Source organism: Sitophilus oryzae, unplaced genomic scaffold, assembly GCF_002938485.1.
Source record: "Sitophilus oryzae breed Bouriz unplaced genomic scaffold, Soryzae_2.0 scaffold_847_pilon_pilon, whole genome shotgun sequence".
NCBI lineage: Eukaryota > Metazoa > Arthropoda > Insecta > Coleoptera > Curculionidae > Sitophilus > Sitophilus oryzae.
Genome location: NW_022147469.1, coordinates 17,567 through 30,629, shown reverse-complemented (window position 1 = coordinate 30,629; position 13,063 = coordinate 17,567). Strand labels below are relative to the sequence as shown.

At 31.2% G+C, this 13,063-nt stretch overlaps 2 long non-coding RNA genes across 2 annotated transcripts; one reads left to right on the top strand and one right to left on the bottom strand.

Annotated features, from left to right (window-relative positions):
- The first annotated feature begins 415 nt into the window (after positions 1-415).
- Positions 416-1,769, top strand: LOC115889779. Its single transcript, XR_004051503.1, has 2 exons — positions 416-474; positions 544-1,769. It is a non-coding gene; the product is annotated as an uncharacterized LOC115889779 (long non-coding RNA).
- On the bottom strand, positions 1,450-2,103 carry LOC115889778. Its single transcript, XR_004051502.1, has 3 exons — positions 1,886-2,103; positions 1,727-1,834; positions 1,450-1,674 (listed from the first exon to the last, which is right to left on the bottom strand). It is a non-coding gene; the product is annotated as an uncharacterized LOC115889778 (long non-coding RNA).
- Between the last annotated feature and the right edge of the window lie 10,960 nt (positions 2,104-13,063).

Genomic DNA, 13,063 nt, shown 5'->3' with positions numbered 1-13,063 from the left:
TTTTGGGGTATTTCTGGAAAAACTGTAGTGGTAGGACTGTTTAAATGTCACATTTGTCTGAATTTGTCATGTCAAATGTTGAGAAGCTGTCAATTTCAGGATAAAAATATTTATCCACATATTTTAAAATACTAAAATGCTACAAGTTTATTAGTTAATAATGTATAGGCGTCGATATCTTTAGTGAAGAAATGTGTATTACACGAAAAGGCCACCATTTGATGTGTTTTCTAACATCGTCGATATTCAATACACGTTAGGTAGTGGATTGAATTTATTTATGCTCCAGTGAATATTTTTAACAATCTTATTTGTAGTATAACCTACTGGTACATAAAACTTCATTATAGAACAAGACAAGACCACAATAGATCTGGGAAGGTCGCAGTGGGTCTGGCCGAGATCAACCTCTAGAACAAGACAAAGACCTTACTTGCAAACTACCATACATATCTTTTAAAAAGGATGCTAAGTGTAAGCGAAATCTCTACGTAATAATTCCCTAAAATGTTTAGTGTAGTTTAATTTTTGAACATTTTGCAGTAAGAAGTTTAGATAAATCTACAATATATTATCATCAAACCAAAGGAAGGATAATTATTTAAAAGAATAAGTTATGTTATGATACATATATAGATTTGGATGACATCACTTCAGGTGGTTTTACCAGTCAGGACTAACAGGGATATTAACCAAAACAATGAAAAAAAGCTCAAATAAATTTGATCCTAATAACAAGAATGTTGTTTATGCATATGCTAACTATATAGTTATTTTCATGGACTTAAATAGATTAGTTTTTATGTATTTATTGATAGTAATTAATATTTTTTGGTTCATATTGTAATTACTAATAAAAAGTAAAGAATATAATGTAAGCATGTAAAGTTATATTTAAAAATTTGGTCTTATACTGTCAGTTATAAATAAAAGTGTGTGATTTAAATTTGATTTTTATACATGGCATAAAATTGTTAAGATTCGTTTGAAGTTTTACATATTGTCGAGGTAAAATTATGCCTACTTAATTTATGTATAACAATAATTACAGTTATTTCAATGTTAAATTTATAGCAGTATAACTTTTTTATAATAATGATACTTAAACATTATGACTATGACACTTGTTGTTTTAAAAATATAACATTAAATTGCAGAGCAAAATATATTTTAATTGAATTATGTGGTATTAACTTGCTTTTATTCAACTAATAATAAATTTGTTGTATAAAAATGACTCCATAACATACAAACCTTAATTATACACCACACATAAAGAGCCCCTATGCGTTCCAAGCTTCTTTCTAAGTTATTTATAAAATAAGTGCACAATTACATACCTAAAATGCTGAAACTACCTGAAGTAATACTAACTGAAACAATCTTTCTATCAATATATTAATATATTTCAAAAATAGCAGGTATGTATCATATCAATTTAATTATTACATTTATTTGTTTCAACCATGGTTCAAAATTTTCTCGTATAAAAGCCGGCCTTCAAATTTAAGTTTGTAGCTTATTCATAGTTCCAAAGACTTTCGTTAAATCATGCTTATTTGTCAAAACTAACTACAGCATAACTGGTATAATAGGGAAAGTTTACTTATGGTATAGGTATCCCGTTCTCATCAACAAACAAAGTTTTTCCAATTGTTTCGACTGAATTAAGTACTAAAATTCTAAATGTTATTCCAACTTTATTTCTTCTTACCTATTAACTTACTTCTGTTGGCGTACTTTGCGCTAAAAGGTAACATAAAATAAATGCTAATACAAATGAAAAACACTTGTACGGAAACCATTCGTTTATAACCTCTTAACATATATAGGCCTAAAAAATTAAATTTATGAAATTGAATATTAATATACCACCTGATATTACGTTAAAATGAAGGTAAACTGTAGATAATAAACGTAATTCTATTACAATTAATAAATATTTTATTTTACGGCTTGCCTGTCAATGTTGGTCGGCCATATTGGCGCCGGACCGACCAGCTGCTTAAAAAGCCGAAACAGCGAAATGTTGGCCTCCTTTTTAAATTTGCCGCTAGTTTTGGCGCCAATATGGCGGTAATTGCGGTACTTTATATATCTAGGGACTTTAATTTCATCTAAAGTCCCTAGATATTCATCTAGGGACTTTAATTTCATCATGATTTTATCAAGTCATCCACAGAGTATAGTTTAATTAACAATTCGTTTGATTCTCTGTGGAGTAATTGGAGTAGTTGGAGTAGTTGAAAAATATAAATATTTATATAAAATGTTGATAATTTAACAGTGATGTGCTTTGTTACCCTATGAATAAACATTGATATGAAGTTGCTTTCGCCAGAAACAATTATAATTAAATAATTTAATAAAAATTTAATTTCTAAGTGACCCGGATCAGTTAGATCAGTAAAATAAATTGAAAAATAAACGTCATTCCATATCTGGCAATGTCTGTCAGTTTCTGTGAAGTGGAAGTGAATTGTGATTTGTTTTTATGGGAATATTTACGGATTTTTGCGAATTTAGAGTATTTTGGACGATAGGATTGTGAAATTTAAAAGCCAAGTAGTTTCATATATAAGATTAATTAATCCCTGTGATAATTTTTATGAAATTTCTCATAATCAAAACAAATTCTTTCAACAAAATGGCTGTCTCAGAAATTTGGAAGATCATTAATTTTAAAGTTTTATTTAAGGTATTTATATCGAATCAAGGAATTTGTATAACATATTAAAAGCTTAATTTTAAAGGTTGTGCAGTAATTTATGTAAGTGTACGCTTTTAGATAAATATTAAATATACAAATTTGCAAAGACAAACAAGTAATTTTAAAAAGATCATTTATTTATTTAAACGAGAGTATAATCATTAATCATTAGGTTGAAAATATATTTGTATTTACTTATTTATATATTTTCTATACCCTTGTATTATTTATAAGCCCTATATGTCCTGTTTTATTTGAAAAAAAATGCTTCGAGTCATCGAGAATAGATTTAATAACAATTTTGTCCCTTGGCTTTGTGTATTATACCGTATGATCGAGAAAAAACGGCGTCAGCGATGGCTATTGAATGAAGATCGCTGTCATTTTATATGTAAATTTATACGGGAAATGTCATCGATGTTCATTTCCCAGCCAACTGGACGCCGTTTTTTTTCGATCATACGGTATAATGTGAATTGTAAGATGTTTCTATTTGAATAGGTCATTAAAGTTGAGATTAAAGTTATACCAAATTATATTAAATTATATTCGCGGTAACTATATGTCTTTTATATAATAAATTATTTATTTATAATTTATAACCTTTTTTATAATTACTTATAACTGATTGTATAAATTCTGATAACTTTTATATATACTTGTATAGTGTTGAATGTGTTATATGTAATTTTAACAATGTTATAATAAAATAATAAAGTTACAGATTTTTCGTGTTTTATTCTAATTTCAGGGATAATTTCAACCTAGATTATTAATTTATTTGTATCAAAATACATTACTTTTATTTTGTAAAATGTTTTGTTACAAATAAATTCATAATCTAGATTGTAATTACCAAATATAAGTAAAAAACTTATGAACTGGCAGTAAAGGTCCATTTAAAAATATGGCGCGAACTTTTAGTTCTGCCAGTAGCCCGCTTGGATCGCGTCGAGCGCGTGTTTCCAGGCTTTAACATAGGAGTTTTCATTTCTTTCAGTTAGTTATTCTATGGTGTCCCCCTTACAAATAAAATTGACGTGTCTTTCCAATTTTTCATATTTTTAACTGCAAGAAAGATATTAAGGGTGGGAAGTTTTAAAATTGACACACTGTATGAATGAATTTATTTAGCCGAAATGAATTTATTCAGTAAAAAACGTATCTTGCTATTAGAACGGGTTAACTTGTTTTTTTTTCTCTGAATGTTATTGTTAATTATTTTTAATAAGGTATTTGGCATTGATTTGGCTCGTGAAGGATCTGGCCGCTAAGGGTACCCTAAGATTAAGGGAATCTAATCTGTGGAACCAGACCAACTACGGTTACGGCCAAAAATCATGGTGAACACGAGTCCACATCTGCGAGACCAGAAAACGGACTATATTATGCTCACTAAACATGATTTTGGAGAAAAGATAAGGATTCGCATCCCGACAAGAGAAGAATGGGAAAGCAACCGAGTAACAGAGCCGGATTAAGGTCCTAGGGGGCCCGGGGCTATAGGCTACCCTTGGGGCCCCCAGGTCGGATTATTTTTTCCTCATTGCTGTTATTTTCACTTAAACTAATATTGCTTGAAGTTGAACAAGAAGGCAGTTGTTCATGATCTTGATTTTTATTCAACTCAGAATTTGACGTTAAAGGGGTTTCGCAAATACTAAAAAAGTCTGTTACTTTAGTCAATTTTAAAGTTTTCTTTAGTTTTTCTTCTTGAATCTGAAATTAATTTAAAATATCTCTAAGTTTTCGTAGATTTAAAAATACAGGGTGTTCCGAAACTATTGTATCAAAATCTAAAGGTAGGTAGATCTCGCCAAAACTGATGGTCGGAAATGCGTCGTTTTCAAAATACAGGGTGTTAAACTTTTAAGAAAAAAAATCGATCTTTTTTAATATCTATTACACCACTGTATACCACCCTACGGTACTTAAACAAAATATTATTGAATTGAATATTATTGCACCGTTTTCGCTTAAAAAAATAAAAACCATTTTCGGCATTTTCATACATGGCCAAATCGCTAAAATGGTAATGTAAATTTTAATGGTAAAACTTGAAAAACGACAATTTAGGTTTTTGGGCATTTTAGTTCGTACTATGTTCATAGAAAGAAGTTTTTGGAAAATAAAAAATCTTTTTAAACTTAAATTTGCCGTTTTACAAATTTTGCCATTAAAATTTATGGTAACATTTTAGCGATTTGGTCATGCATGAAAATGATTTTTATTTTTTTACGCGAAAACGGTGCGTCGGACAAAAAAAGTCAAGAAATAAAATATGTTGTAAATTGAATGGGGATTTCAAAAATAATACTAATTTTATTTAAAAAGTAGTGGCGTACCATTCAACGCGAATTGCAATAGAGACTTCAAACTCTACAGATATAAAAAGACTCAAAAGACCTTTAAAACAAGGTATCACTCGACCCTCTATTCCATTTAAAATTTTAAGGGTGATAGCTACTCCGGCAAAGGGGTGCAAGCAAAGAGGGTGCAAATACCAAAAAAATAAGTCTCCCTGAAAAACAAAATCGACGTGTCCGAGCATTTTTCGAATTATTTATTTACAAGCAAGAAACCCGGGGTGGTTTTCGGTGGACCACCCTGTATAGATTTTTTCTTAAAAGTTTAACACCTTCTATTTTGAAAACGACGCTCTTCCGACCATAGTAACCCATTTCAAAATATTTTGGCGAGATCTACCAATCCTTACATTTTGGCATAATAGTTTCGGAACACACTGTATATTATTGAAAAATGTTGCTTAAAATAAGGCTTAAAACTCTTAAAACATCAATATCTCTCATTAATACGAGTATTGTTTAGCAATTTTCAAAATTGGAGTAGTTCTCGAATTTTTTATATTTTATGAGCATACGGGAATTCTTTTTCATTTTTCATAAAGTTTATTTTTAAAAAAGGAATAGTATTTTATGGCCTTTATGACGAGAGACTTTTTAGTTTTTCAATTCGTTTGTCTTTTTATCTTTTGTAAGCGGCCCAGAGAAAGTATGTACCTATTATATGTTAATGCGCTTATTTTTAAAAGAAGAAACTTAAGAAAGTTATTGTAAATTAAATTGTTAATACCAAAGTTATTATATAAATGATCATATCCAGTAAATGCGTAATAAGGCTAAAACTGATTCCTACCTTACGTTTAGCAGATCCACTAAGATATTTTCTACATGACATTTTTTAAAATACTGGTATACACTACACAATTCAAAAACGTATCATTGTTCTTGTTTTCTTAAATCTATTATTGGCAATCACTTATTTCATAGATGCGCTATGCAAAAATACCTAATCAAATAGCATAAAAAAGAGGAATCTAATCTGAGTAATTCCCCTAGCGCTTTCGGCTTTCGGTAATCCATCCATCCAGAAACATTTAAAAAGAACAAGCCATTGTCTATGCAGCAATCTTGATATTTTTTTGGGAAAATGTTTTGCCGCCCAAAAAAGAAAAGAAAAAGAGTCTGTTTTTGACATTATGAGAATAACAAGTTGGCTGTTGCAATATATTTAATAAGACTAAATATATTTCTGTTGCACTGTTGCAGGTGTTCCAGGCTGGATTTTATTTTTTTTATTGTTTTTAAAATACAGTTTTAGTTACTTTTATAATAAATTGAAGATTTATAACAATATGTGACGAAAAATCGGTATTTTTCGTAATATATGTACATTTTCATTTAACTAATCTCGATTTAACTCCTATGAATCTCGATTTTAAATTCTCCTAATTTGGGGGCCCCTCTCAATGACGGGGCCTGGGGCTATAGCCCCCATAGCCCCCCCTTAATCCAGGCCTGCCGAGTAATGAACACTCAGGAGATAGCAGTCTACACAGATGCTTCCGCAACTTCAGGGGGCACAGATATAAGCATCTTCTCAGAGGAACTAGACATTCGACGATCTTTAAGGCTATCGGATGGCTGTAATGTTCTACAAGCAGAGGTTTACGCCATAAAGGAAGCGGCTAGTTGTATACGAGAGAAAATTGCTGGTAGACCAATAATAGGGGATAATATAGTAATATACTCTGACAGCTTGGCCGCTTTAAGAAGCATCACCATGCGATCAGTGAGATCGAAAACTGTGATGGAATGCCGAAAAGCACTGTCCTGGCTGCGTCAGGGCGGGGCTACTCTGTGCTGTGTGGCAGGCCACAGCAATGTGGTGGGCAATCAGGAAGCAGACAGACTCGCCAAAGACGGGGCCAGGGGAGGGGCCGTGACAGATGACCCACCACTTGTGACGATCAACACACTGAAGGAAGCTATAGGAACTGCCATCAAGGCGAGGCAGCAAGAGACGTGGCAACACCATGAGGACTGCGCTACAGCTCGAAGACTATGGCCAGTGGCAGAGAGCAAAAAGATAAAACAACTACTATAGCACAAAAAGGACCTAGTACGCATAATTGTAGGTGTCGTCACTGGAAACTGTCCCACGGGGTAAACCTCGTGAGATGGAAAGTTTCCAACGACGAGTACCTACTGCAGAGAATGCGTAGAGGAAGAAGAAACCATAGGGCACCTGCTGTGCCACTGTCCGGCACTGGAATACCGACGCTTTAAAACTTTAGGGCAAGGTTTTTTGGAGGAACTAGAGGAAGCAGCAGAAGCCAACATCAGCGACATCGGGAACTTTACAAAGAGCTGGAATTGCTTTAACGCAAAGAAAGAATGAGAGGAAGGTTTGGTATAATAATACAGGGGTATCGCAATGGGCACAAGGCTTCCGAGTGAGGGATCAAACATGATCCCAAACCCCAGCAACCTAAGCTAACCTAACCTAATAAGGTATTTTTTACAGTTTCATTATTAAGTTTGTTCATTTGCTTGTTTTTGCTTACCTAGTGTACTCACCTTAACTTTTTATAAAAAGTTTATTTAAAAATATGATTTTTCCAAAACTAAAGGCTCTTTAACTTATTAACTCTACTAATGGTACCTATTTCTTTCTGTAAAGGTTGCAGCACAAATAAAAAATATATTTCCTCAGTTCTTTTTAAAATAAAAATGATTGGTATTTTTGATTGAACTTTTTTTTTAATAAAACTATTATTTATAAGCCTAATAGCCGTATAAATTTCAATTGTTTCGTATTCTTTAAAACCTTTTTAATGCATTTTAACCATTTTGTCTTCGAAAGTTGAATTCGTCAATTCGTCATTGCTATTTTTCAATTCATCATGCTATTTTTTTTAAATATCAATATTTTGATACATAATGTAATAATTATAATATTATGTTTTAAAATATTTTAATGATATCAAACTCAACTTTTGTAGAAGGATTATTTAAATGCGTGAAAGTTTCAAATAAATCTGAAGTAAATCTCAGCTTTTATTCAAATTTCCCGCTGCGTTCGCTACAAGATTAGTTAGTCATTTTCCCACAGCGGCGCTAGTGCATACGATTTTACTTTTTCCTACGCAATCTACACCTCTTTCTTATTACTTTTCTTTACAAGCATAAAGAATTAAATTTCTTAAATTTTGAACTGTGATGGCGATGGCGCCAGAGAAATCCTTGTTTCCATACCCTATTACTTAATTAAAATCCACATAAATTAATATCCTCCTTTATTTATCGTAGACTAACATATTTATAACTTTCATGAAAATGCTATAAAATAATTTTGTTATTATTTTATTATAAAATGGTAATTTCGTTGACCTTAGTTATCCTAACCTAACCAACTTTAGCTCTTATCCTATATTTATTCTAATTCTATTTAGGGGTTTCCAGTGTCTTGAAAAAAATTAAATTTGCAGTTAATAACGTTATTAACTTTGACCGTTATTAATAAGTTATAAAAACTAGGGACAAATGTTGTAATTTTTACAATTTAGGAGTGTCTAGTGTCTAGTATCTTGCATATCAATACCTCTGTCAATACAAACCTTCAACTTAATATTTAAATTGACCATCTTATAATAAAAGACTAGGTATTAGACTATTAACTAAAGTAGAATGTTCAAACTAAAAAAAAGGATGGGGTATCTCTTTGAGCTTATTTTCTTACAATTATTTGGTAACATCGTAATATACAGGGTCCTGCAATATTCCTTCGGGGGTCTGTTGGTTCTATAAAAAAGATCTTAGAAATTTTGTTTAAGGGCACACCTAAAGTATGCAGTGGGGCCTATTTCAGGAAAATATTTTAACTACTACAGAGTGGCTCAAAAAAGTGTGAGGGGATCGGGGTGAATTTTTTAATTGGAACACCCTGTATATTTTTGTATTTTTGGCTTCTTAATCATTTTACATAGTCATAAGAAATTATTAAATTTGTATAAAGAATTAAATGAAAAAAATATGTTTTCAGCCTTTATTAAAAAAATTATTAAAAATTTGAGATATGTCCTGAAATGAAAACTTTGATCTGTTTGTGTCTATACTTACTGTATTATAAATATTGTAATCATAAATCATATAAGGTCTTTAAAATTCCATGCCAAAGTGTCTATAAGGTCTATAATATGAAATAATTTATCACACGCTGTATATTATTTTTACGTTAGATGCAAAACGAAGAAAAATTATTTGATGTTTTAGAAAGTTTGGAGTAAAAATTTGAACGCCCTGTGTGATTTAAGATTACGATATTTAGAGCATAGTATAAGGAAAACCTTCCTTAAACTATGTTTATAGCAAAGTAAGTACAGACCAACTAAGTAAATACCTAGTATAGTTCTGATTTCAAAATATTTCTTGCATTTTAATATTTTTTTTGAAAAACGCGCAAAATTATTATTTTTTAGCCGACCATACCAATAGGTATGGTAGTACAAAAAAATCTAATTATCCTGTGATACGTAACACGTGTTTGTAGTTTGTTCAAATGAACGAATCGTAAGAGTCGTTTCATTATGAGAAATTGAGTCGTCTGATTCGATTCTCTAGAAAGAATCGTTAATGCCCATCTTTATAATATGATATTAAACATGCATAGTATAATATTCACATGACATTATATTATGTTGATGTATAGTTTTATTAATAGACAGGTAATGGTCGTAAAATCATTTAATAATAAAATTCTATTATTCTGGGTCTTCTTAACGGTTTTTTAGGGTCTGCCATAATCACATTATAGTGTCAAAAGATTCCGGTATTGTTGAAAAAGGTACAAACCGGACTTTAAGGCAGGTACATTTCGAAATGTTATCAATGGGTTTATATGTCTATGGTACATTACTAACCTATTTTGAGTAGTACAATGGTACTTTGAAATACAATTAAGAAGTAGAAAAGACCATTATATCTTTTTGTAGTTCGTACAAAGTGGTCTAGGTTATAAAATATTTATTTTTTGATATCTTTTCTTTTGCATTACTTTACTGTGTCTTATATGATTACGCTTCACTTTTTCCAAGAAATTTTAATACGGGAGTAATTGCCGTCTCGACGTATAATAAAAATAGTATTTTTAGATTATTCTGTAAAATTTTGATATTCTATGACTCTGCTGAACATCCGAATTCTACGTAAAGTCACGTACAGGCTGTCCCAAATTGGAGGGAGGCATTTTAGGATCTCGGAAACTATAAGAGATAAGAACGAGGTTCTTTTCTGATAAAGAAAGGTAATTTTATGATCAAGAAAATAATGATGTTTTAAAAATTACAAAATATTAAATACAGGGTGTCGCCTCTCATACGCCGCGGAGGCTCCAAGGAGAACGACAGTTTGTACAGGGTGTCCCCAAAAAAAGTAACACATTAAAGTTGTTTTTTTTTGTAATGGAACACCCTATATATTAATTGATTTTCGAATTCTAGGAGAAAAATAAAAGTGAGTTTCATTAGAGAAGTATATGACTAAAATGTAAGGTTTTTGACATATTTAACATTTTCTAAAAATGAACAAATTTTAAACTTCAATAAAAGCTACCTAAATTGGAATTTACCCGGTATAGCCTAATCTATTATTTAACTATTGTACTTTAAATCAAATTAAAACTTGACTCAAAAGGTTATACAGGGTGAGACAAAATTAATGCTGAACATTGGTTACCTTTAAAGCAAGTTACTCTTTTATCTTACACTGAAAAAAATATTGTTCATAATATTAATGAACATATATGATTATTAACTGTTGTTTCATTGGGACAGTGATTTTTTTCATTATATTGATGATTTGTTAATCATAGATCGATGTCTGATTTATTAATGGTATGAATCTAATTTCATCAATATAATGAAAATCTGGTTATTAAATTAATGTAAGATTTTCATTAATATAAAGAACGCGTTCATTAATGGACAATTAATGGACACATAATCATTATATTAATGTACTAAATCATTGATTAATAATAATAATAATAATAATAATAACTTTATTTGCAATTCAACAATATGTCAAAAATATATAAAATAAATAAAAATAAGGATAATACAAAAAACTATATAATACCATTTTAATCATAATTGCAAATAGGAAGCTGAAAGCATCAAAAATTGATCTAGTTCAGCCCCAATAAAATATTTAAACACTTTTAAACATTGACATTTTTTTAAAATTGTTAAATTATCAAAATTTAAATCATTAATAACACGACATCTTAAATTTTTTAACACTGGCAATCAAAAAAATACATAATACATAATAATACAACCCAAGCCCACAGAAAACAATTCAGCCCTTAGTAGTAAGTAAACGGGAACAAAATGTGAAAGAAAAACTCAATACACATAATTCAGTAGGTATATTATGTTCTAAGAGGGAAGAGTCATTAGCATATTTTTAAGTTTACTTTTAAAGCTATGTTTTTGTAAGACTTTCAGACAAGGTGGATCACCGTTATAAAGTTTAAAAACCTGGTAAGAGAAACATCGCGTAAACAAAGCGGTCTTGTATAGTGGCGGAGAGATAAGTCCCCTAAATCTTAAATTCAACGTATGAACATCCTCTCTAAACATTATCTTATTGGTTAGATAGGGAGGGGATCCACTTAATATGATCATATGAAACAAAACCATCGAGTGTAGCTCCCGTCTCTTAACCATATTCAACCACCCGGCATCTCCAAGCCTATACGAAACGGATTCATATTTCCTGACACCATAGATAAATCTTAAGCAGCTCCTCTGAACCATCTCAACTCTAGTTCTATCGACCCTGTCTAAGCAAGGCCCGTAAACAACGTCGCAGTAATTGAAATGGGACAGCACCAGCACTTCACATAACGTTATTTTAACCGATTCAGATAAGATTTTTCGATGTGGATAGAGCATCCTTAATGATAAGTATGCCCTTTTTAAACACAGAGACACATGCTCCTTGAAACGAAGTTTACTATCAATAAACAGACCCAAATTTCTAGTGCATTGGGTGAAACTCAACTTATTACCTGCTATTTTAATTTTAATTCATTCCGAAACTCTCTCTTTCTGCTTACCAAACACCATAACATCTGATTTAAGGGTATTAATAGCCAGACCATGGCAGTCAGAGCTTTTCATCAACATATCTAAATTATTATTTATTAAAATTTCAGCCTCCGACCAGTTGTTAGGATCAAAAGAGAAGAGAAGTTGAGTGTCGTCTGCATAGTAATGCGTTGTAACACTATATAGATCTTTAGCTACATTACTTGTATAAATTGTGAACAATATTGGTCCCAAAATGGATCCCTGAGGGACACCACAACTATTAATTTCTCTGGACGTCCTATTAATTCCTATTACTTAAAAAACTTTCAACAAGTAGAATGGCACTTTCCGAAAATCCCACAAAACTTAATATGGATAGTAATAATTTGTGACTAATTCTATCAAATGCCTTGGAATAATCCAAAAGCACCAGTATAGAAGATTTGCCCTGATCAGAGGCTCTTATAATATCATCGATTATGCTTAAAAGGGCAGTGGTACAGCTATAGTCCTTAGGAAAACCCGATTGATTTGGCGGCAAAATATTGTTCAAATCTAGAAAGTTGGATATTTGATTGTTCATAGTACGTTCCAATATTTTTGATACGCAGGGTAAAATACTTATCGGTCTCAGTTCGCTGAACGTACCAACAACAGCACTTTTTGGCAACGGAGTTATACGCGCTATTTTCCATTGATCGGGAAAGGCATTCTCTAAAAGACATGTATTAATGAGTTGTATATTGTGACAATGAACAATGTGATTAATACAAGGAACACACTACATTATATTAATGTACGCGGTTATTAATATCAGGAATAAAATATTAGAAGTTAAATGGTGGCCATCTTGATCGCGGTTACTTTGGCACTTTAATAACATCTGTGTGGTTGTGTTATTCAGTGAAGCTTTAGTTTCATTAGAGCGGTATGTGTTCTCTTCAATATTTTAAATA